The sequence below is a fragment of the Antedon mediterranea genome, chromosome 5 (genome assembly GCF_964355755.1).
Source record: "Antedon mediterranea chromosome 5, ecAntMedi1.1, whole genome shotgun sequence".
Classification (NCBI taxonomy): Eukaryota; Metazoa; Echinodermata; class Crinoidea; order Comatulida; family Antedonidae; genus Antedon; species Antedon mediterranea.
In genome coordinates, this window is record NC_092674.1 from 15,057,374 (window position 1) to 15,081,989 (window position 24,616).

At 33.6% G+C, this 24,616-nt stretch overlaps 3 long non-coding RNA genes across 3 annotated transcripts in view; 1 reads left to right on the forward strand and 2 right to left on the reverse strand.

Moving 5' to 3' along the window:
- LOC140049363 (uncharacterized) overlaps positions 1–24,616 on the forward strand; it is a 423,758-nt gene that overhangs the window by 350,168 nt on the left and 48,974 nt on the right. The gene's annotated exons all lie outside the window — the stretch shown is intronic.
- The window catches only part of LOC140049362 (uncharacterized), a 250,627-nt gene that overhangs the window by 170,874 nt on the left and 55,137 nt on the right, over positions 1–24,616 (reverse strand). The window lies entirely within an intron of this gene.
- Positions 22,069–23,306, reverse strand: LOC140049525 (uncharacterized). Its single transcript, XR_011845289.1, has 3 exons — positions 22,655–23,306; positions 22,372–22,412; positions 22,069–22,104 (listed from the first exon to the last, which is right to left on the reverse strand). It is a non-coding gene; the product is annotated as an uncharacterized lncRNA (long non-coding RNA).

The following is a 24,616-nucleotide window of genomic DNA, read 5'->3' on the forward strand; positions in this document are numbered from 1 at the left end:
TATGCAATGTACTCAAAGGAACTTTAAAAATGCGCGTATATGAACACATGAGATGGGAAGATTTGACCCACGAGAATAAAAAATGTATTTTTGTGTAATGTTTATTGTTTAATTTTGCTGACTTATTACTCGGATTGTGTCATACCAAAGATAGTGTAACTATTACCAAAGATAGTGTAACTAATCTTTGGTCATACCTAACACACACACACGTCACACACATCCACACAGCAACTACTAGAATAGACATGGGTTTAGAGACTAATAATTAGGCCTAATAGTATTAATAGAAACTATAATTTTAACACGTAATTCTTTAGTAATAAATTATATTAAAAACACCATAAACTAAAGGCCGATTATTTCGACAATCCACACAAAACGCCGCTATTCTTCAACAGCGGAGAGATAGGCCTAGAATCGTACCGCACTTGTGTAAACACTTCTTGTTGCTATACGCTTGGGTGCACACGGAACAAGAAAATTTAACTGATGAATTATTCATGTTTATTGTGTGACGTTTCATGAGGGGGTCCCCAACTTATGTACGAAAAAAAAAATTGCGGGCAGGCCAGCTAGGAATCTAGTTTAGGCCACTTTTAGTTAGTAGGGCCTTATTATAGCCAGGCCTAGGCTTACAGTCTGAGTAGCTAGTCAGGCTAGGCCATTATCCCTTTAATTATTGTACCTAACTAGGCCTATGCCCTACAAGGCTATAGTAGTATAGGGCCTACATACATAGCATATAATTATAGGCCTAGGCTAGGAGTCTGATCATCATTTATAGCCAGCCGTGTAAGTGAGATCATCGCAAATTAGACTTTCTGTCCTAAGCCTAGCCTAAATAAAAGCTAGGCCTAGCTAGGCTAGGCCCTAGCCTTTTATTTACCTAGTCTAGGCCTAGGCCCTGTCTAGCTACTACTAGTCTAGGCTAGGCCTAGCTGGATGTCCCCCTCTACTACCTAGCCTAGGCCCTAGTAGTAGGCTACTACACTAGATAGACAGGGCCTTTAGGCGCTAGCCTAGTAGGCTAGGCCTAGGCCAGGCCTATCTCATGACTTACAATCGGAATAAATTAAACAGTATTTAACAACGATGAACCACCTTCTCATAGGTCATAATCGATATATACTTAATTAAAGCATATTATTAAGCTATTAAAACACATTTTCATTAGTTGGGACGCAAATCCGTCTATTCAGAAAAATGTAAACAAATCAAATGGTAAAACTTACATGATCCTGCAACTTTTCCGAACCAGTGACTGACGGAGAAAATTTTTACTTTATCGTCTGATTTTTCTCCAAGGAAATCGATTGGCTAACAAAATATACTTATTAGGAGACATGTTTACCAAATTAGGAAAATTATAATATTTGAATATTCATGATATTATTCTAATTATAACTTCTGTTTTTTTCGAGTTTTTTTCGCGTGAAGCTTCGTCAAGTTTTATAACGTATGAGGGCGCTACAAAACTCAATCGAACAAATAGATGAAAAACGTTCGATTAACAGAATTATCGCGAAGTGGCTTTCCCACTGCATTACTGTCACTCGCATTACCGTAAGAAATGAACTTAGTATTTACTAAACAAAGCAGATTTTAGAACGAAGAAAAGTAGACAATAATTAATATTGCAACATTAAACCACTCAAAGGATGTTATATCAATATTCAAGTAAAAACTTTTATTTCAACTCATTTGGATGAAGTTCTAAAGGACATCATCTATTTTTAACACTAACAGAACATCTTGTTTTTTTATAAACACAGTAACACTTATACGGTCACTAAAAATGAATTAGAAAATTCAAACAGCCATTTTACAAATTATGGAACTCAAAGTGACCACGGTTGTTGACAACAACTGGTGCTTGAACCTTCTTTTTAAGATTTTCTTGTACATAATATATTGTATCTCTTGGAGTGGGCCATCTCCAGTATTTCCCGACTTGTTCCATAACGGACACTTGAAAATCATTTTGTTCCCCAATAGCAATAACTTCCCCAGGGTACAGCTTTCCGTCGTAATCAACTTGGTACCACTCACCAACATGCACTGTTAAATTATACTCCTTAACATGCCTACTTATGACAAAAGCAGACACATTACTTGAAGTTACATCAAAACAATGCATTTTGGCAATTCCATGAATGGCACAGGCATGATCAAAAATGCTACATGTATTAAGAGAAGTATTTCTCTTATCAATTTCTTGTTGCGAAAAATGTTTCACAGAAACATTTTTCATACCAACAGCAGCAGAAACAAATGATTTGGCATCCGATACAATTGTCTTCTTGTTCGGACCTGACCCCAGACAAATCGTTTCACTGATCCACCTATTCCATCTACAGGGCCTTTTCCGTGTGATGTTGCAAAATAATTCCACCGTAGGGTTACCTTGTGTTTCGCTTGCAGTGGTTGAATTGCAGCAACAATAAACCGGTTCTTGAACTGTGATGCTGGTCCATCAGACCAAAGTGAAACAAATGTTACTGTTTCTGGTAGTTGCTCTAGCACTTCATCAATGTACGAAACTACGGTTTCTTTAGAATGGACCAGATTATCAGACACTAAAACACGTGAATGGACTTCCTCCCCAAACCATTGGGCTATTGTGAATAGGCTCACCTGTCTCTGGTTCCAGTGAGCACTCTGGATTTCGTCTTGGGAGACACACGTATAGTTCTCAGAAAAATCTATTTGGATTACAGCCTCAAGTGGGGAAGCTTTCATTCTATCATCTTTGTTTGTAGCTGCTTGCTGGCGCTTGACATAGCAATGCTCAATAAATTGTGGAATAAGACTGCAAAAATACTCTGTCAGCTCTTTAACTGTACCTTGCTCAATGACTTTTAGTATTCTTTTATCAGTATTAGACATTCTCCAAACATACCATGAACTTTCATTCTCACAAGCATCTTCATCAAGAATTAACTGATATTTCTGCTTGAATCCTTCAGCATCTTTGCAAGATGAGCACTCATTTAACCAGCATTTTTCGGTTACTGTCTCACACAACAAAGAAGCAGGAAAATCATGGGTATAGGATGGAAATGTTCGACACACCTTGTGCAGTGCATCAACTGCAAAGATGAAATTTTCGTGGTACCTGCAAAGGCATACATTGTGAGGCAGTTTATTTGTGAGATAAACATGCTTGGGTCGCATTTCTGCAAACTTGGATTTTCCAACTTTTATTTCCGGAAACTCGTTACAAAAGAGGGAAAATGTTTCCATTATAGAGCTTGTCAAATGACGGACTTGCATCTTGTTTTTTTTGCCATCGACTCCTTGAACTAAACAGTAATCTTTCATTCCTGGTGCCTGACGGCTGACATCATCCCGCACATAAAATGTTGTTATTATTTTAATAGTTTCTTCAGGTATTTCATTTGACCTCCGTCTTTTAGAACTGGTTGGTGTCTCATCGTGTAGCTCGTCGTTAAAAAGTATATGTCGCACACGCTTTCTTCTGCGAGGACTGGATGGCAAACCAGCATCAAGCATTCTTTTTGCCCTGGTAGTGGCTTTAGCAAAAGCCATAGCACTTCTAAAAGGTGATGGCCCATCTGATGCCAAAGCAGCCTTCTTTGCTCTGAACTTAGCCACACGTTTTCTATTAGCAACTTTAAGAGCATCAATCTTCTGCTTCTTCAAAGCTGGTGGCAGAGCTAGAATTTTCTCTTTTCTTTTACTTTTACTTCTTTTCGAAATTTCATTTTGTTTGTTTCTGTATGAGGTGTATTTTCCCTCGGCTTTCAGTTTTTCTAGGTACTTTCTCTGTCGTTCGGCCATTTCTAAAAGCAGGATGCAAATGTGAATGATATTTTAAAATTATTTTTAAATAATAAGCAATTATATATTTTGTTTTTAAAACTAAAATGCTTTAGACCTGGTGGTGTAAAATATGCCTAGTAAATAATAATATATAAATAATAATATATAAATAAATTATTATAGCCTAGGCCTAGGCCTATGCGGTGTTTTCAAATTATAGAATTTGAAATAATTAACACTAACAATATAAGAAAAAAAAACTTAAAAATTGTGATTAAATATAAATGTATACTTATTCTTACCTTCTTATCTTCACAAAAGATTGTACCAAATTTGATAAATCTCACCAGATTTAGTGTTTTTTATTTAATGAGCTCTTACTGTATAATGATTGATTTTTCAAATGATTTAACTGCAAAAAGGTCGTTGCTAGGGATTGTGCTGCCCTCAACAAACCTAATGCTATAATTATTATACTGTACTGCCTCCAAATAAGGGCCAAATCACACATTGTATTATGAAATTAATGTATATACTAATTCTGGGACTAATTCATAACTAATGATAGATTAATTACTATTTTACTTTACAAAAAAAAGAGTTTTAGTAATGTCACTCGCATTACATTGTCCATTTTTGAACGTCACTCGCATTACATGTCACTCGCATTTCACTTTTCAATGTCTCAACAATTTTGTATTTACGGGAATTTTTTATTTTTTTTGGTCAAATTTTAATTGTTCAAAGTAGTATAGCTAAATTATAAAATTTCATTAAAAAAAATTATCATCATGATGGTATAAAAAAAAAAATAATTTTTTTTGTCACTCGCATTACATACCCTAATATATAACAGAATATACACAGCACTCCTATATGGGATATTCAAGATTTGTAGTTATATCATATTTTCCATACATCTTAAGTGTACTATACATGTTACTTTATAAATATTGCTTTGGTGGGGAAATTAAGTTAAGTTAACGTAATTACCTATTTTTCACACCTAAAAAAAAAATATATATTCAACATTGAATAAACGTAATTTTTTGGCTACAAAAAGTCATAAATGAATTGAAAAAGTTAAAAACCTAGTTCCCACATATTCAAAGAGTAACATAAACACAAATTTTGAGCTGACTAATTAATTTGAATTTTTTTGGTCATGTCCATGTTTGCATGGAATTGCCCAGCTAGTTTTTAGAGAGAGTGGTGTTATGTTTCATGTCATGTGACACAAACTTCAGTATTAGTCTTTATTATAGACCAACAGTCTGAAACCTCTCTTTTTGTTGCATTTTTGTATTATTTATCGTCAAAGACAACCAATTGAACGAGTTTTAAGTGTTAATTAAAAAAAATAATAGCGGTGATTTCATTCTTATGTAGGCCTAGAATAGATTTTCTTGCATAGAAATGTAGGTATACTGTTATGATTGTGAATTGAACAAGCGTGACGTTATTACCTTATTTGGTATTCTACGCGCAAAGTACGCCCTCAATTTGTTACTTTACGCGGTCCTATCTAAAACTTTTATAGCAATGGTCTAACAGTGGTGACTTTAGTAAGACCGTCTATCTAATAATGCCGGCTTTAATCGGGGAGTTAAGACCATCAGTTAAGACTGTAGCAATCCGCCCCTGCTCTGTGGTAGCAGCAACAATGGCCTTCATAATATGGCTCGTAATTTGGGTTTACCAGAAATTGAAAATGAAGAGGATATTGATATAGGGGATGCAGGGGACAACAATGGACGTGCAATCAGGCAGATGGTTGCAAAAGCAATTGCTAATTAAATTTTGTTTTGTAAAAAATGTTTATACTGTATAATTGTTAAAGGTTTATTAGATTCAAAATAATTATGGCGCTGTCATAACAGCATCATCATTGTACTTAATACAGGTATTAATATATTAAAGATTTTTAAATTATTTGTAAATGACTCAAAATATGCTAAAGTGTTATAAAACTGTAACACAGAGGTCAATTTTTCATCTTTAACCTTTTTTTTTTTTTATAACCTGAAATTGTTGAGTAAAAACATATCTTTCAGGCAATACTAAAAAAAAGATAAGTCACTGAACATGAACTTCAAAAAATGTATTTTAATTTCATTGGTGTAGCAATTGCGTGTGTTAGTTTTGACGGACACAATTTTGTTGTTTTTCTTGAACAAATAATAAAATTATCATAACTATGTCTTATAATAATTTATTTAATTATGTTTAATATATACTACATTTCAAAGTATAAATGCGGAAAAAAAAATTCTCAATAATCACATAAAAGTGTTTTTGTCTTTAAAAAATTAGCATGCAATTGGTGAAAATTTATTATGCCGTTTTAATTGTACTTTAATCACTGTAAATCCTTTGGTTATTAACTATTCTTGATAGAATGGCAGAAAGTCATAATGGCAAAATGTTTTATGAGGAAAAATAATATCAAATGGCATACCTTTGAAAATAATGACATTATTTGAGGTGTACTTGCGTGTGTTAGTTTGACAGACACTACGCTTGCGTGTGTTAGTTTGACAGACGAAGCTGTGGGTGTGGGTGTGTGTGTGTGTGTTGTCTGGAAAACACTATTGGGCATGTAGTTTGAGAAAAAAATTTATAAAAGTACACTTTAGGTGTGAAGGTTGGCTTTTTATTAAAAATTACCAATATTTTAAGGCAAAACAAAATTTTGGAAAGTATTTTATAAAATCCAAATACCGTTATGTAATCTCCGACATACAGTAATTTTCACTTGGCAAATTCAACTACCGGTATACAATACTTGCAGGTATAAAAACACAACTAAACATGTCATCAAAATGGTTTGAAATATTTAAATTGAAAATCAATCTGAAACAATTATCTTAATTGCCTAATTATTATACAGTCAACATGAAAACGTGCATGATGCATAAATAGAATAATTATTGTGTTATTGATTGAGTTAAGTTAACACACTGACGATGGCTGGCATTCTCTCTTTCTTGAAAACTTTTCCACTCTTCTGAATCTTTTTTTAATCTTTCTCTATATAATTTTGAATGGACGGCACCTCTTGAATTAGTTTTCGGGGTTGGTGAGCCCTTATCTTTATTATCTCTTCCATTTTTACTTTTATTTTTAAAACCATTCTGAAAATACAGCAAGTACAGAAAAAAATATTAATTTTGTATTTATTTTATTAATATTTTTATTTATTATATTAGTAAATCTATATGTTTTATTTATTTAATATTTCTTTAAATATTTTTATTTATGTTAGTACATTTGATGTATTCTTTTATATTTTAATTTGTTTTATTTCTATTTGTTTTAATTTAGTATACTTAATTATTATTGAGTTAATACTAATTAAATAGCCTGTTAGTTACTTAACTATATTTTTATTATAGGTATTAATATTTATAGTATCTATTTATTTATAATTATATTGGACTAAATGTTATACTTCAAAATTATTTTACCATGCTAATCATCAACACACAAAATGAAACTAAATTGTTTAATTCCATTAAATATTTTTTTTTATGAAGTGTAAAAGCTATTAAAATACGCTATTTGTAATTGAAATGAAATACACGATCTGCCAAATCCTTATATACACGGCCGCCGTCCGTCAAATATAACGCACGAGAGCCTTTAACAAACATTCACTTGTTCGCCAGCGCTCCTCCTGAGACGGAATACCAGCGATTGCTACTTGTTTGAAGTAAAGTTATAAAACCTAGGAATTACATGTATTAAAACTTGAAAAGAACATTCCATGATATTAAAATTAACTAAAATCTAACCAATAAATATGTCAAGGCCTAACGCACGGAAGAAATATCTGTCAAATATAACGCACGATTTAGAAAGGTCAGTCAAAACATTGAGCAAATTAGCCTAGGCGTGTGCCTATCGCTGTCGCTTGAGACAGTTCGCCCTAATAGCCGTACCGAGGTAATTATTAGGCCTAAAATACCACTAGAATTAAATATATAAAGCCTAAACTATGTATTTATGTTCTAAATGTATTTATTTATGATTTCTAATAATGTTAAGTACTTACGTGCGTTATATCTTGCGTGCGTTATATTTTTGACAGGAACTAGTTTTCGTTGTTTAGCGACGCAAGTTTACATTCTGTGAAGAATTTTTGCAGCGGGAAGCCATCGCGGGAGCTATATTTGTAGGCTGCCATGTAGTATCGTCTGTTTGCTCATTCTCGGCGGTAATGACAGGAAAACATTGCGTTTTTTAAATCAGGATTTATATACAATTAAATTACATTACATTTAAAATCCGATGCATTATATAGAGTAAACATATCCTTGAATTGTTTAACATTTTGGTTTTCGTATTGCCGTTGTTCTAGGCCTAACCCAGCCTAGGCCTAGTCAAACTTGATTGTTGACGGACACAGTAACGCACGTCAGCACAAGCAAAGATATTAATTTATTATACAAAAATAAAATATTGTGGTGTCAATATATTGATTTTATTTATTGTTTATACATGTACTTCCAATATCCCAATCAATATTTTTTATTATACTTCACAATTATCAAATATAAATTGGATTATGAAGTGACACTCAAAATGTTGGTGTGAGAATAGGCCATTATCACAACAAATTTGAAATTTAAAAAAAAATTAGTGGGTGAAGTGAAATGAAACTGTGTAAGTTATACCGTTGCATGTTAAACTATCTATTAATTCCCTACACATATTAGTGTATAGTATATAATATTTTTTATAAATACAAATTAAAATGGCATTTTATGTAACACCTTACTTAGCATATTTTGACTCAAATACCAATTGAAATTTAATGAATTATTTATCAAATTTATCTAAATTGTATATAAATTGTAATTTACTCAGGTTGAAATTTTCAGACCGTTTGGATAGAGTGCTCAATACCAAGGTAGAGCATAAATAAATAAAATAACAGCAGAAAACTTGGTTACTTCATTGTTTTAATCACTACAAATTTGTTTCGTACGACCAGCATGTAGCTGGCCGCACTCTTCAGGTGAAATATAAAACGTAAGTGACACAGTTGTCTCATAGTGCTTAATAGAAGTGAGTCATCGGGAAGTCGTATACAATAGCCTATTGTTTTAGATAAACTGTTTGGATCTGCAATTTAGTAAGAATTTTTTCCTATGTCTACAAGTAGAGACTAACTCGTTCTTACGGTTCAGTGAGCATAGCTCTGGTTGACATATAATAACATACTTTTCATATATACATAAATTACATCTTTTGTTAATATTTGAGTAAGGTTTGCATTTCTTTACAATTTTCCATTTAATTGAGTAATTTGTTTTAGAGTCTTTAAGTGTCCATATATATTTACTGAGTTCCGTTGCACTTCTTAGTTTTTCGTTCCGGAATGAAGACGTATGGTTTCTGTATCTATAGTTTTAAACTGGTTTTCAGTTAGTCCGACATATGTTTCTTCTTTTGATGAATCTTCTCTCTTTACTGTAGCTTGGTAAACTACACCTTTTGTTAGGCAGTTACCTGGGAGCGGGCATTCATTGGGATTGCGGCAGTTACATCCGCTTGTTTTCGCGTTGGTTTCAGTAGACTTTTCTTTGGCTATCACATATTTGTTGTGTGCGTTAATTACTTTGTCTACGCTGGGCATGCAACTATAGCTTAGTTTCAAGGTATTTTTGTTAAATATTTTTCTGAGCTTGTTGCCGGCAGGAAAACAATCTTCTACTATAGCTAAAAACTTGTGGCCGATGTTGGTTGCTACGTTTTTGCTGAATGGTGGGTTAAACCAAATTATGTTTCTGGTACGTGATTTTTTGGGCTTCTGCTGTTCAGCATTGAACTAAAGTTGATGATTGTATCCACTTTTTTTGAGGGCTTCCTGGTATAGGGGTGCAGATGCATGAAATGTATCTTTGTCTGATGAGATGTCAGAAAGGCGTCTATTTATAGCAAGTGGGATGTTTCGGATAATAGATGGAGGATGGTTGCTGTCATGGTGCACGTAGGTTGGTTTGTTGTTAGGCTTAGTGAAAGGTCGGAAGATCCCTGTCCTTAGGTCGAACGTTACATCCAAATAATTGACTATTTTCTTGTTAGCTTCAATTGTTAGCTTGAGGTTGTTCTCCTGGAAAATCTTACAAATATCTTTCTTGATTAGCTCAATCGTTTTGGCTGATTCGCGAAACGCGGCTAGGCCATCGTCGCGGTATAGACCAATTTGGTTGCCATATTTGTTAGACAGTTGCGACAAAAGATATGTACCTACGATTTCACAGATTTCAGCACCATCAAAGCTTCCCATTGTGACGTCAAACACAGGTTGGTTTTCAGTTCCTTTTTTGCACCATGTAGCGTTATCATGGAAAAGGAGTGACTTTTTCGCTTGGATAATAATATTTGTTTCTTCATCGGAGATTGCTTCAAACTCGGAGGCGAATTCAAGGGCTTTTTTAAGTAGGTCACTGGTTATTGACGGGTAGAAATCAACTATGTCGAAGCAAATAAACGAGTGCTTATCCTTGTTTTGAATGTTCTTATACCATTCGATAACAGAATTAGTGTTCTTCCATTGATTTAATCCTGTAGACGCTATTATTTTCTTATTTATTCTTTCAAGGATTTGTTTACTTACGATGCCAATTTCTGATTTCGATGGGTTGATCAATCTACATGTCGGGTTGTTCTCGAAGTTGGGTTTGTGGTCTTTCAGTGTTATAAAAGCTTCCTTCTCGGCTAAACGCTCGATTCTGCTTTCCAATTTTAGTTTTGCGGCGGTTTCATATTCATCTCTGGCTAATTTAGAAGTTGTGCTTTTGTTCGTCTTCTTATAAGATTTTGTAACATTGTTGTTGAGTAGATTGTTGTATACTGGGGTATCGACTCGATAAAAATTCGTTGTTTTGTCGGCGGGTATTATTAGCTTGTTGTCTTTTTTGATTTTGTTGACATCTTCTAGCAATTTATCTTGGAATTCGCTGTTGCAATTCTTGAATTGAACATTTCTGACAAGATTTAACATTTTTTCTTCAAATTCACAAAGCTCCACTACGGGTTTCGGAGATGTAGATGTTTTAAATCCATACGTTTCATTCTTTGTTGATGTTTGCGGTTGCGGGTTAAGGAAAAAATATGCTTTCCAGCGAACTCTTCTAAGGAACGACTCAGTCTTCTCGATTAAACACTTCAAATAATCCTGTGGTTGTGCCAGTGGGATGTTTTTAGTGGAGTATCCAAGGTTAATGCGTTCCATATTGATCTGGAGAGTGCTCGACATTTAAGGAGCGTAAATTGTAATTTATATATAATATATTAAAGATTTTTAAATTATTTGTAAAAACCAATGGAAATTTAACGAATTATTCTTCAAAAATTGTAACTTGGAACTACAATACAGCTAGCTCTAATTCACACTTTTGTGTTGCAACTTTATAGTATTTGGCCTCGTCATTTAGTTTAATTTTCTCTAATTCAATTTTCTTCACTTCCTTTTGAGCTAATACCATCTGCCACTTTAAAAAAGATTGGTATGTGTCATCATCTTCAACATGTTTGGTTCTTTTCCTCTTCGGCTCTGCTGGTTCTTGAGATGATGTCGAAGGAATATTGGTAGAAAGCTCTAATAACGATGACAATGGTACTTAACAATACATAAATTCTTTAATAAAAATTTTTTATGAATCTATAAATGTTACTAACTTACTTACTTACTTACTTGGGTTTAGAGGCTAGAAGTGTTGCTTGTTTGCCCCTCATTACTTCTCCAGTGTATCTGATGTAAGGGTCGTACTTCATTGGGTGGTTTGTCCAATATTTTTCAAATGCTGATTTGAATAGGTTTATTGTATTGGCTTCAACATATGCCCAGGTAGAGAATTCCAATTATTTATGGCTCTGAATGAAAAAGTGGTTTGTCTGGTCCTAGTTCTGCAACGTTGTTTTTTAATTTTAAAAATATGTCCCCTTGTTCTTTGAGTTCTCATCCATATCAAAAAACATTTTGGCATCAAGGTTATCAAATCCTTTTATAATTTTGAATTATGTTTTTTTTCCTAAATAATTTATCAATGAATGCTTCACTGAAACCCCAATATGACCGTGGTTGCTGTGCATTCAATTCCAACATTGTTAGATACAAATAAACTTTTCTGTCATACAAAACATATGGTTGGTAATAGGATTTTGGTTTTCATACTCAGAAGCAGAAGCTTAAAATAGAAAATGAAAAGAATAAAAAAAAAAAATGTATTATTAATATTATATCGATATTACCTGCTTGAGGTAATTAATATTTCCCAAAGCACTGAGGGATATATATATTCCTGAGAGAAAAATATAATTCCTAGGGGGAAGTCAAATCTTATATTTCACCTATTTAAAAGGCGATATCTGTTATATATAGCCAAAATAGGTAAAAATAATAAAATGAACACATTATTTATTAAATTAAAAATTTTTTTTATTAAACTATTTACAGACGAAATGATCGATTGTTCATGAATTGGTATTAATTATTAGTAATATATACAATACAATTATTCAAGTTCAAGGTGAATTTTGCTAATGTCCATTTTGTCCAATTATTAAAGTTTACTGTTATATTTCAATTATAAATGTTGACATTGCAACCATGGAAATTGTATGTCAGACTTTTACTTCAGTCGAATTTATTTGCAACAACATTTACAGTCTGAGGTGATTGAGAAAGTGAAATTAAAGCGGGAGAAATTGATCCTGGACTGGTAGGAAGGAAAGTTTTTTTTGCCTCATCAACATGGACATAATGTTTAATACAAGATGTAGATTTGTGACCAGAAATAAACATCAAAATCAGAATAATTTTTTTAATCTCCAAAGGAGAAATTCATTTGCTCAGAGTTAAAATTATTAAAATATGTATGTATATATATAAAAATATCAATATCAGAAGCTTTACATAGAAATGATTATTGTTACGGGCGCAGAGACAGCATATAAAGTGTAAGACGGCCATACAACTAAACCTCAGAAAACCATTTATTGGCGTTAACATGCTCAATGCCAGCCGTGAGTAAATAGAGAACAAACAATAGCACACTGTGCATTAAATACAGAGTAGTTGCTACGTAATGACAGGAGGACCATGCAATATGCTAATTAGCCATGTGTCACATTGTTATAAAAAGTACCATAAAAACAATGGATATAAAGAGAAGATATGTACAAATAAATACATTTAAAAACACTCCCCAAAACGAACATTCATAAATACAATTAAAAATATCATTTTCGTCGTCATTATTATAATTATTATTACCATCACTATTGTTATATTTTTTATTTCAATGTGTTACTGTGCATTATCTCGTGATTCATATTGAAAAACATGATGTTCATTATTGGGACAAATGAATTAAGATAACAATTAGTGTGGGAGTATGGCAGTCACATCCTACTACTTCTAGGTATAATAGAACTAATCATAAAGTGAAAAACTATTATCATCTCTGTTAAACGATCGATCCTCACAATTTCCTGTTTCAACAAGTTACAGTACTACTCTCCACACTGTAATACAATAAGCCCATACACCACAAATAACGGATTGGTAGAACATTTATTTAGATTGTTATAAATAATTTTACGTCTGACATAAAAGTCGTTGATTTTACGAAGGCAATACAAATGAGTGTTAAGGTTTTTTCATTACACATCTCCCCATTTAAGTTGATCATCAAAAACGACCCCTAAATATTTATAATGGTTACCTTTTTAATACGAATTTTATTAATTTACAACCTCATCAGTCTCTATTTTATTTTTGCGAAAATCAATTCTTTAGTTTTGGTAGTACTAAGTTTAAGGTAGTTATCATCACAATACTTAACAAAGTTAACAATTTCAGTCCTATAATGACTGTCGTTATCGTACTTTATTAGCCCAAGCAGTATCATCAGCAAACTTAATTACTGGACATCATTAATCACATCATTTAATTTTACAAACTGCTGGTGATTAGAAAGGAAATCGAAATTGAAAATTCATTCGCAACACTGATACCAAGTAATTTATGAGTGAGGAGATGGGGTTGTATCTTATTGAATGTTGATGAGAAATCGTAGTACATTATCCTTACGTTATTACCTTTACTAGAATTACCAAAATGTGAATATAATTTATATTAATTTACTTAATTTATATACAATTGAGTCTTCCATGCTACGTTTGCTGGAATATGCAAATTTGCCTCAGCGGCCTCAGCCGGTTTATTATCATTTTCTCACACACTTTCATGGCAAATGACATAAGCGCAATAGGCCTTAGGTCATTCATGCATTTGATGACCGATTTCTTTGGAATAGGAACTATACAAGAGGTTTTTCATATGTTGGGAATGAACAACATTCAGAAACAAAACATTCAGAATCTAAAACGTAAATTGTTGTTCCTGCTTCTTTATTTAATAGTCTGTATTTTGTTTCCTAATGTGGTTTTCCACACTGCAATATTGTGGCATACCTCATCAATATCTTTAACAATAGTCTTTGGATGCAGCCAAAATGCATTATTTTTAGGATTAAGATGTAAATGTACTTACAATACGAATCTACAGGGAAATCTGGAGATGAGTTTCATACATTCTTTCCGATTGACTACGAGAGTCATAGCATCGCCATGATGATTCTTATACCCTATTCAGACGTGCATCCTATTGTGATTCGTTGTGATGTAATGGATGGTAATCGGTTGGTAGTTACTCCCAATCGCAATTTTGGGACGTATTCAGATACAGGTTTCTAAAATAGCCAACATAGAACTGTTTAATACTTGTCAAAATCACACCTGTAACACTCACCTTCAAAGAATGCAAATTATTAGTACAAATTACATGAAATATGCAAATTAGGAAATGAAATTACAGGTTCCTATATATCGAAAAACACTAAGGCGAGCGAGTTGATTTTAATAACTTGTTCAGAATGTTATTATTATTATTATTATAGGACCGCTTTGTAATTCCCAAAATCACATCTTTGTCATACACCTGGAAAGTATGCAAATTATTAGTACAAGTTACATGAAATATGCAAATTAGGGGGTGAAATTACAGTCTTCCCATATCTCGAAAACCACTCATGCTAGAGAGTTGATTTTTTCAAGGCCTTATTCAGAATTCATATTTAGGACACTGTTGGCTGGTTTGTTACACATGGTGCTTTCAGCTACATCATATAAGTTCTTAAATAGTGGCTTGATGTTGTTGATTGCTTTTAGTTTAAGAGACAGGTTCTCACAGTATTCGCATAGGCAACCTATATACTTTTCTTGTGACTTTAATTTAACATGTTGAGGTTGGTGTCTATAGAAATTGATGAAGAATGGATTATCTGGAAAAGCTTTAGTGAACTTGGTATGAGGCTTCTGATATCATTATCAAGGACATTTCAGGGCTTTAACGATCTCTTGCTAACTAATTTTTTTGTCAGGAAGTTGGTTAGAGTTTGTTTCGTAAAATTCTTGTATCAATTGATTGTTGTAAGAGGCTACAGCTACACGCGTTTTGGCATTTGTAGCTTTCTGCTTACACCAAACTTCCTGCTAGCTGCCCTTTGAAGTTTTGGCCTTCTTCATCACATTACAAAGGCAGCTGGCTACATTCTTTCTCAATGCAGAATAAAGGAAGGACCCAATAAATCGTTATCGCCAACGCACCATCCGTTATTGTCTTAGGGTTTCGGGAACTCGTAAGTCGGTGTTAGTGCGAGCTTCCAGATCCTGACTAGATAGTTTGATCGTGCGTCGTATATGTTGATGCAAGCATCTACGCGACGGTGGAAAGTTAGCTAAATCAATTTTTTTTTTTAACACTGATTATTCCATCTTTTTCCTTGCATTTCCTGCAAAGAAAGTCAAATTGGGATCCATAAAACAGGCATGTGAACTCTTCCAGTTTCAACACTTCTTCAGCCCACGAATTTCACGTCGGCAATCGGCAATTGCCGACCTTATTGCCGACCTTAAATTGTCAGAGGACGGCAAGAGATTGCCGACCTTGAAACTAGGCTAGAGATCCCTCCTTTCAAGCCTCCTAGCAACAACATGGTACTTTAAGGGATCGTATCATTGAAATTTTAACAGGCATATTCACCACCATGTTGTGTTTAGTTAACAAACCATGGAATTAAGATGATCCCTGAATTCACTCAACCATTACATCATGTTGTGTGTGTGTGAGCTGCATGCTCCTATCAAGCTGGCTGGGCACAGTGCTGTGCAACAGACCTGTGTAGGGGAATACCCTGTTATGCCAAGCAAGCAACCAGGCTATGCTCTGTGTACGGCTAGCTCCAGAACCACGATGTTCAGCAATTATCAAATAGAATTTATCTTGTAAATTTTAGTGTTAGGTTTTTATATTTTAGTTAATTTTGCGGATCAACTGCCGTTTTGGCTCCGGAGTTTTTTTTAGGGTTATTCCATTATTAAAGTGGGGGTGTGTGGTTATGAATATTGTGTGCAGGTACGTCAATAGAAATGACATTGAGAGCCCTCTTCTGTCAGTTGACTGGTTCCCGGTCTACCGCCTTGTAATTGACTTAATCATGATCGAATTCCAACAACTTAAAAATATACAAAATGTTTACATAATTATATAACAATGTAGATCTATCTAATAATGTTTTTATTTTTTTGCAGATAAAGGAGGATCATCAATAAAATAAAATGATAACAATTCCAGGCATTTAATATACGGTTTACTGATAAAATATAATGTACCAATGAAATAAACCTGGTGTTTTGAAACATATTTTAATAACTTTTGCCGGCCTAGCGCCTTTGTGTATCTAAATCTATCTAATCTATCTAAATAATTAAGTTAGTACAGTATTAACAAATAGAGGGTTAGGGTTATGTATAATAAAATGATAGAAATGAGGCATTATCTAATAATGTTTTTATTGATTTTTTTTTCTGATTTTTATAGTTTTAAAATTCAAGTACCGTTTTTATAGCGTTATGTATCCTGTAAATGCTAACCTAAAAACGTTATCTGAATGTTTCTTTTTACGTTATAGAAATGTAATAAAATAACGGTTATAGTGAACCTAAACATTAACCAAACACTAACATTAGAAAACCACTATGTGTTTGCTGGACTGCCACAATGGAACAATAGACCTAGGTATGTATGTTAAACAAAGAAATCACGTCAAAGCAGGGTGGAGACGGAATTTTAAGACAAAGGCGTTCTATACAAATGCAAATCTGGTGGTGGAATACAACATGATCAATGCTGACAGAAATTCACGTAAACTCTGCAGTAAAAAAAATGTAGAAACATTATTTGCGTATTAAATCACTATATAAAATGTTCAGCTTGTTTAATTAATATACTGTACAATAATAACCGTACTATGATTTTCTTTTTTAACCTGTTTTGAACGTCTCTTTTATCTACTACAAGGAATAATTTCGCCAGTGTGGCATAGCAAAAAGCTATACAAAACAACCTTATTGCTACACATTTCGAAAATTGTGTAGCAAAAAATACAATACAAAACTATGTTTCTCGACTAAATCAGTTTGATTAGCAATTTTGCTAAAATTTTGAAATGAAATTTTTCACTGTACTACAGACTCCCACTTGTAATTTTAATGCTTGTCGATATATGATTTCTATACTGTACTTACTGTTTATTACAGCTCATACATAGTTGCTATTCTCTTGAGGCTCAAGACGACCAAATAGACAGTTTGATATCCAAGTACAACTTGTAACTAGAATTTAATTCGTCACTTTGACGAATTATAGGTGATCATTTTTATCATTTTATTGACATTCATATTTTTTAAACATGCACCTACGTTAACATACAATCGGAAAATGTTGATGTATGCCACCCTCATAGTGCTGAGTTGTGCCTTTTATATGCCATACAATATGTACAGTATATACTGTACTGTGTATATCTATATACAGTGTAGCATAGGTGAAATTACGGGACCCACATCATGTTCTAATTTTTTGGTATGATGACGTTGTCAAAATAAACTTGAAGATAACAATATCGAAAGATAATGAATTGAGTAATAAAATATAACAATTGGATGAAAATTTGGCACGTAGAAGGGCGGTGCGCGCTATTTAAAAATTGTATAACTTTTACGAAAGCGATGAAAAAAATACTTTTTAACTTCAACTGGCCATACGGTAACGTCAAAACATCCAATAGGCTTAATTTTTATATGAATTAATATAAGCTTCGCTTGACGACGTTACACAAATGTCAAAATGTTAACATAGTTCACAAAATGTTATGTTTGCAAGTTTCAGAGAAAAGCGTTGCGCAAAAATCATACAGAAAGAAAGAAGAGAAATAAAAAGTTGATGATGATTTCGTACAATCACAAGAGGTTATCAGCAACTTCGTTGCGGATAACCAATAAAGATTTGATACAATAACAATAGGTGATCATTTTATTCTAAATGATCACCTAATTATGAATATTAAATTCCTGCTTCCAGACAACGTCACACTTGGGTTTAATCAGACCTTAAAAAACCTAGTATTTTATTTTCTTTACCAAAATGATTATATATTGTACCGTTACTACTGTATTATTCCAACACGTAATTGCTATTCTCTCTCTCTCTCTCTCTTTTATTTCTAGGCGTTTTTTAAAGATAAATCAGTCCTTAAAAACCTAGCTATTTTGGTTTGAAATAATCATAACCTATTGTACCGTTATGTTGATTTGTTAAACAGTACAGTACATAAAATTTCATTAAATTCAATCTTCAATTTGAATGAAAAGGCTAAACGGTAGTGTTTCAAATTTTGAGTATAAAAAAAAAAGGTTGGGAAGAATAAATATTAATAAAATATATGTAATCAGGTTAAGAAACAAAAACCGCTGTAGCATAGTTTTACTTTTTTTTATCGCTGCACAAAGGTGTCTCATTGAAGCTTACAATATTACATAATAAAGCATATAACAATATCACTCATGCCGACATGGAGCTATGTATACAAACTAAAATATGGCACATGTATATAAACCAAGATCAGTTGTCTTCAAATCACTCATTTTTCGAAAAACTTTCAACTATATTATAGGCCTACAACTCCGATATTTTACTGCGTTCTCGATTTGATTTTACTGCGATTTAAACCAAGGACCATGCTGCCGAAGATAGGACCACATTTGTTTAATGGATTTGATGACTACCTGGACTTTTTCCAACGAAGGGGTTTTTATCCAACTGCCAAGGATTGCTCGTACTGTAATGTACCAATGTACATGTCTACTCGTAACCGTAAGTGTTCTCATCATTAATTATTATAATTACATTTAAAAAACGTAATTTAAATATTTATAACCTGTACCATTATATGTATACTTATGCCTTTATTATAACCTGCATTTTATGTGCAATTATTTAGTAATTTTATGTACCATTTATTCAGTTACTGTAATGTAAGTTAAGTAATTAATTAATTGTAAGTAAATAATGATGTAATTTAATAAAAAATATTTATATTATTGAAATGAATTTCTAAATAAAAATACATTGTCAATTTAATTTTGTTGTTGTTATGTTTGGTTTATTTTTTGCTATCCTATGTATTATGATAATTTTGCTATTCTATGTATTAGAATATTTATATATAACAGCATATCAAAATCTTTTAATAAAGAAACTAAACAAAATTTGTAAAAAGTATACATGAATGATTTGCATTTGTATAGAACGCCTTTGTCTTAAAATTCCGTCTCCACCCTGCTTTGACGTGATTTCTTTGTTTAACATACCTAGGTCTATTGTTCCATTGTGGCAGTCCAGCAAACACATAGTGGTTTTCTAATGTTAGTGTTTGGTTAATGTTTAGGTTCACTATAACCGTTATTTTATTACATTTCTATAACGTAAAAAGAAACATTCAGATAACGTTTTTAGGTTAGCATTTACAGGATACATAACGCTATAAAAACGGTACTTGAATTTTAAAACTATAAAAATCAGAAAAAAAAATCAATAAAAACATTATTAGATAATGCCTCATTTCTATCATTTTATTATACATAACCCTAACCCTTTATTTGTTAATACTGTACTAACTTAATTATTTAGATAGATTAGATAGATTTAGATACACAAAGGCGCTAGGCCGGCAAAAGTTATTAAAATATGTTTCAGAACACCAGGTTTATTTCATTGGTACATTATATTTTATCAGTAAACCGTATATTAAATGCCTGGAATTGTTATCATTTTATTTTATTGATGATCCTCCTTTATCTGCAAAAAAATAAAAACATTATTAGATAGATCTACATTGTTATATAATTATGTAAACATTTTGTATATTTTTAAGTTGTTGGAATTCGATCATGATTAAGTCAATTACAAGGCGGTAGACCGGGAACCAGTCAACTGACAGAAGAGGGCTCTCAATGTCATTTCTATTGACGTACCTGCACACAATATTCATAACCACACACCCCCACTTTAATAATGGAATAACCCTAAAAAAAACTCCGGAGCCAAAACGGCAGTTGATCCGGATTTTGCTAGTTCTTTTTGCATAACATATAGCTAGGGAGGCTAGGCCTTAGGTTAGCAAGAGGTTAGGCCTTGGTGAATTTTCTATTTTTAGAACTGCCGAGACTGCCGACCTTGGCGAATTTAAGGTCGGCAATTTTTTGCCGACCTTTTTTCTGAATTTCGTGGGCTGCTTCTTCTATTTCCAACTTTCTCCTACTTTCTTGAAAACCTCTCCAAATTTTAGATATTTTTGACAAGTTTTAATGGCCTTTAATTTTCCTTTTCCATTGAACGCGCTGGTCGTGTCGCACTGTGTGAATACATGTAGCCCTAGCATGGCATTACATCGACTTGGGGTGATTTTAGTGGCTAAACTGGTGAGATCGGTTATTCGTCGATTCCTGCCACTGCCTGTATCGAATAGGACTTTTGCATTAATGGACGAAACAAAATGTAAAAATATAAAAAAACATCGCTGTCTGGAGAGCGAACAATAATGCGATCATGTCGCAATAATGTGATTGTCTGGTACAATTTCATCTATTGTTGTGGCCTCAACTCTGTATTGGTATGAAAGACTTTTGTATGTTTCACCTGAAATTAACAATCTTTTTGACAAATGAATGGTTATTTGCAACTACAGTTGATCAAATTGTTAGTATACTTGAAAAACCTGAGAAAGGATAAGGGATAGAATTTGATGATTTGAACATGTTTACACACCAGTTGCAATAAAACGAAGCGTACTTGCTAATCTTTCTCCTGGAGAGAAATCCTCTGGTGCCAGTTGGTGTTTTGTTTCTGTATAGTGGGCTTGACCAAACTCAAGAGGTTGTCAAATGTGCCAGTATCCATTCGTAGAAAATTTCTGTAGGATTCCTGGTCCTGAAGCCGCAGTTCTTGAATTAAATTTCCATACGCTCCTTGTTGCTGTCGTTTCAGGATCCAGGGCTTACACCATATTCTGCTGGTTTGTCTTCGCCGCCTTCTTTTTAAGATCGTTTAGCTGCCTTATCACGCATCATTTTCTCATTCATTACTTATGTCCTTATCATAATCCAATTTTGGATTGGGTATCTAGGATTCGATGTAAAAAAAAACCCCTCTTTTTTGCCTGCAAAATGAGAACAAAAAAAAGTGCAATTATTTTATTATCAAGATGTATTGTCTCTGGAAACAAATAATTTTAAACACATTTTTGGTTAAATATTTTGATTTTGATATTGAATATATTCTCTGATTTCTGTATTCATGACATGTCGCATATGCAGCATACCATACAGCATTTTTGCCTATTGGAATTATAGTATGACTAGCAGGTATGTTGGGCAACGTTATAATTTCGTCTCATCTTAGATCAAGATACGCTTTAGTGGCATTCACATCTTGTTTTGAAACGAACACTACACTGATTGCCTTTGTCCTGTTAGATGCTTCTGGTGCAAATATATGACTTGCATTTCATACAGTAAATACAGGAAAATCTTGCTTCAGATCGAGAATGATGCGATCTAGGAAAGTAGCAACTTGATATTTTCCATGAATTAAGTCATCACTTATAATAACTGCATCTTAATGGATATTAAAATAATACAGAATTATTTTTTTTAAACATACCTGTGAGATTGTCATGGTTGTAGGTCATCTCCTACAGAAACAAAAACAATTTATAACATTTATACATTTTAGTTCTTGATACATTGTACATTTGTGTTTTCAAATGTTTTGCTGCTAATATTGGAGTATAGACTTACCTGATGTTGTGGCAATTTCTAGTTGTCCATAATCATCAGCATCATCTGCTAATGAACAACAATAAAATGTTAACAATGTAATGTTTACGGAAATCTGATTTGTGTATGACAAGTGCCATTTCCGGCATCTACAGTTGCACAACTCTTAAACATTTCTTATGACACAGGGACAGCTTGAAATGGAAAATGGGACAAGGATTAATTAATTTTAACACTTAAAAACATTGCAATTTGATAGAAAAAGTCAATCTTAATTTCTCACCTCAACCCCAGCTGGTATAGATTTTTGTTACTAATGTTTTATAAGCTTACCTATGATGTCATTGTTTTCTTCTGCTTCAAAATTTCATCTGCTGATCAATAATAAATAAAAAGTTAACAATTTAATATATTCTTAATATCTATCTGTACATTAAGTGCTTTGATTGCATGCCCTTTTTAACCCATTGACCCCTAAGTTTATTTTGGTTTTCAGGGACCTAAAAAGCATATGTCACATATGAACCATAACTTTTTTTTCTCAATGAAGGAGAAAAGAAAAATAGTGCCAAGGACATTTTCTTTTCAATGTAATCAAATTTATGTTACGACTTACGATGGCAGAGGTGGATTATTTATGAATAAAACTATTTTTTTTCTTCGGAACCTATTTCTTCTCTTCAAAATAAGACCAAACTTGACCATGAATGACCGGTTTCGAAGTTATGAATAAATTAGTAAAATGGTGCATGAAGTGAGGGTATCAAGTTTCTATATAGGAAAGTAGGCTTCGAAAACTTGCATGTATCTGTATTTCGAAACAGTTTCGAACAACATGGTTGCACAGTGATGTATTGTTGCAACTTGCACTTGTCCCATATAAACAGCGTAGTTGTATACATAATCCGAGATAGAATCTGTGAGTGTCCAAATTTTAAATCCGGGCTTGATTGGCTTTAATGGATCATACTGTTTCCCGCTAGAAGCTAAAACAAAATTGTGATTACAGTATAACATTTTTATATTTTTGCGAATATAATCAATCAAAAAGAGGAAACATGTTTTGATATTATAAAATTTTGCATATAAATAATATTAATACAGTGAAAAAAATAAATTACCTATGCCGTCCTTGAAATGTTACCATAGCTTCATCACCGTCAAAATGCTCGTGCAGATTATACTGCACTTGAAATTGCGTGGTAAGGTGGTGAATCACAGGGCGGATCTTGAATAGACGGTCTTGAGCTGGATCTTCTGGAGCTTCATTGTTGTTGTTGAATTGTATGTTCCGTAGTAGCCGGAAGAACCGGTCACGAGGCATGATGTTGGCCAAGGACGGATCATGGAAGAATGGAAGTGTCGATCAGATGTGCTCAAGCACCGTCAGTCTCTTGATGGAAATAATCACCACCATTCCAAAAATGGCTTGAAGCTCCCTGGCTGTCAGCTCCATAAATTGAGTTCCGGGCTTTCTCTGAGTAAAGTAAAGATAGGTCTGGTCTACAATCATCTGCAAGAGAATTTGGTTGAAAAAAAGAAAAAAAATAACTTATTGGTGTCGACAGATACGATGCCATCCATCGAGCTCCTCCTGACTTCTCTGGCGCTCTAGAGCTGCTCTCCCACCACTTCCTCTCGGGGAACAAGCTCCTCTCCCTCTGTCCCCATCTCCCCGTCCTACTCCAGCCCCACCTAAACCCGGGTCTACTTTCCCTCTACATAAATGGGCTCTTCTATCTACACTCCCCCGACCCCCATTGCCACCAATACGGGCCCTCTTGCTCCCAAGTGGACCACCAACTGTGGCTGTGTTCAGGCCACTTGTGGAAGGCCTATCACCACCAGTAGAACCTGACCCATTTGAGGTTACCTCCATATCTTTGACTGTCTCGTCCTCCTCTTCTTGTATGTCCCCCTCCTCGTAGATGGACTCGGTCGACGATGACCATATAGGCCTATGAGGAGCCGCCTCGGGAGCAGGACCGTCGTCCCCACTGTTTGAGTCAGACGAATCCTCATCGCTTTCACTGGGAATGAAAAAAAAAACATCGCGAAAGCAACTTGGAATTAGCCTTTCTTGCGTAGGGCGTTTCTTGGGAGCTTAGTCCGCCATCTGTGAATGATGTGTAGTTTGCAGATAATTAGACGAAAATACGGCAAAATATTATGAAACCAAAACAAGTTTGGTATCAAAATGTCTGGAATTGTCTATTCTATTAGCAAAAAAAAGTATTTATACATAGTATATTGGTTATAAACTATTAGCCGGTGGCAGTACAAATTTTGCGGAAAAAAAGTAAAGGATAATTTTTTTTTGGTTTTTCTGATTAAAAGTATACCATAGAATGTCTATGAAAGGAAAAAAAATCCCCATCCCAGGTCTCGGGCAAAATTTGTTATGCCACTTTTAAATTTTGGCCTACTGTACTGTATATACAGTGACACACACAAATACCTATTACACACACAAATACCTACAAGTGCTAGACAAAAACTTCAGAAAAATGTAAGATTGTTCCTTTATAGCAGTAGTAAAGTCAAAGTCTTTTCCACCAAGTCCATCAATCTCAAAACA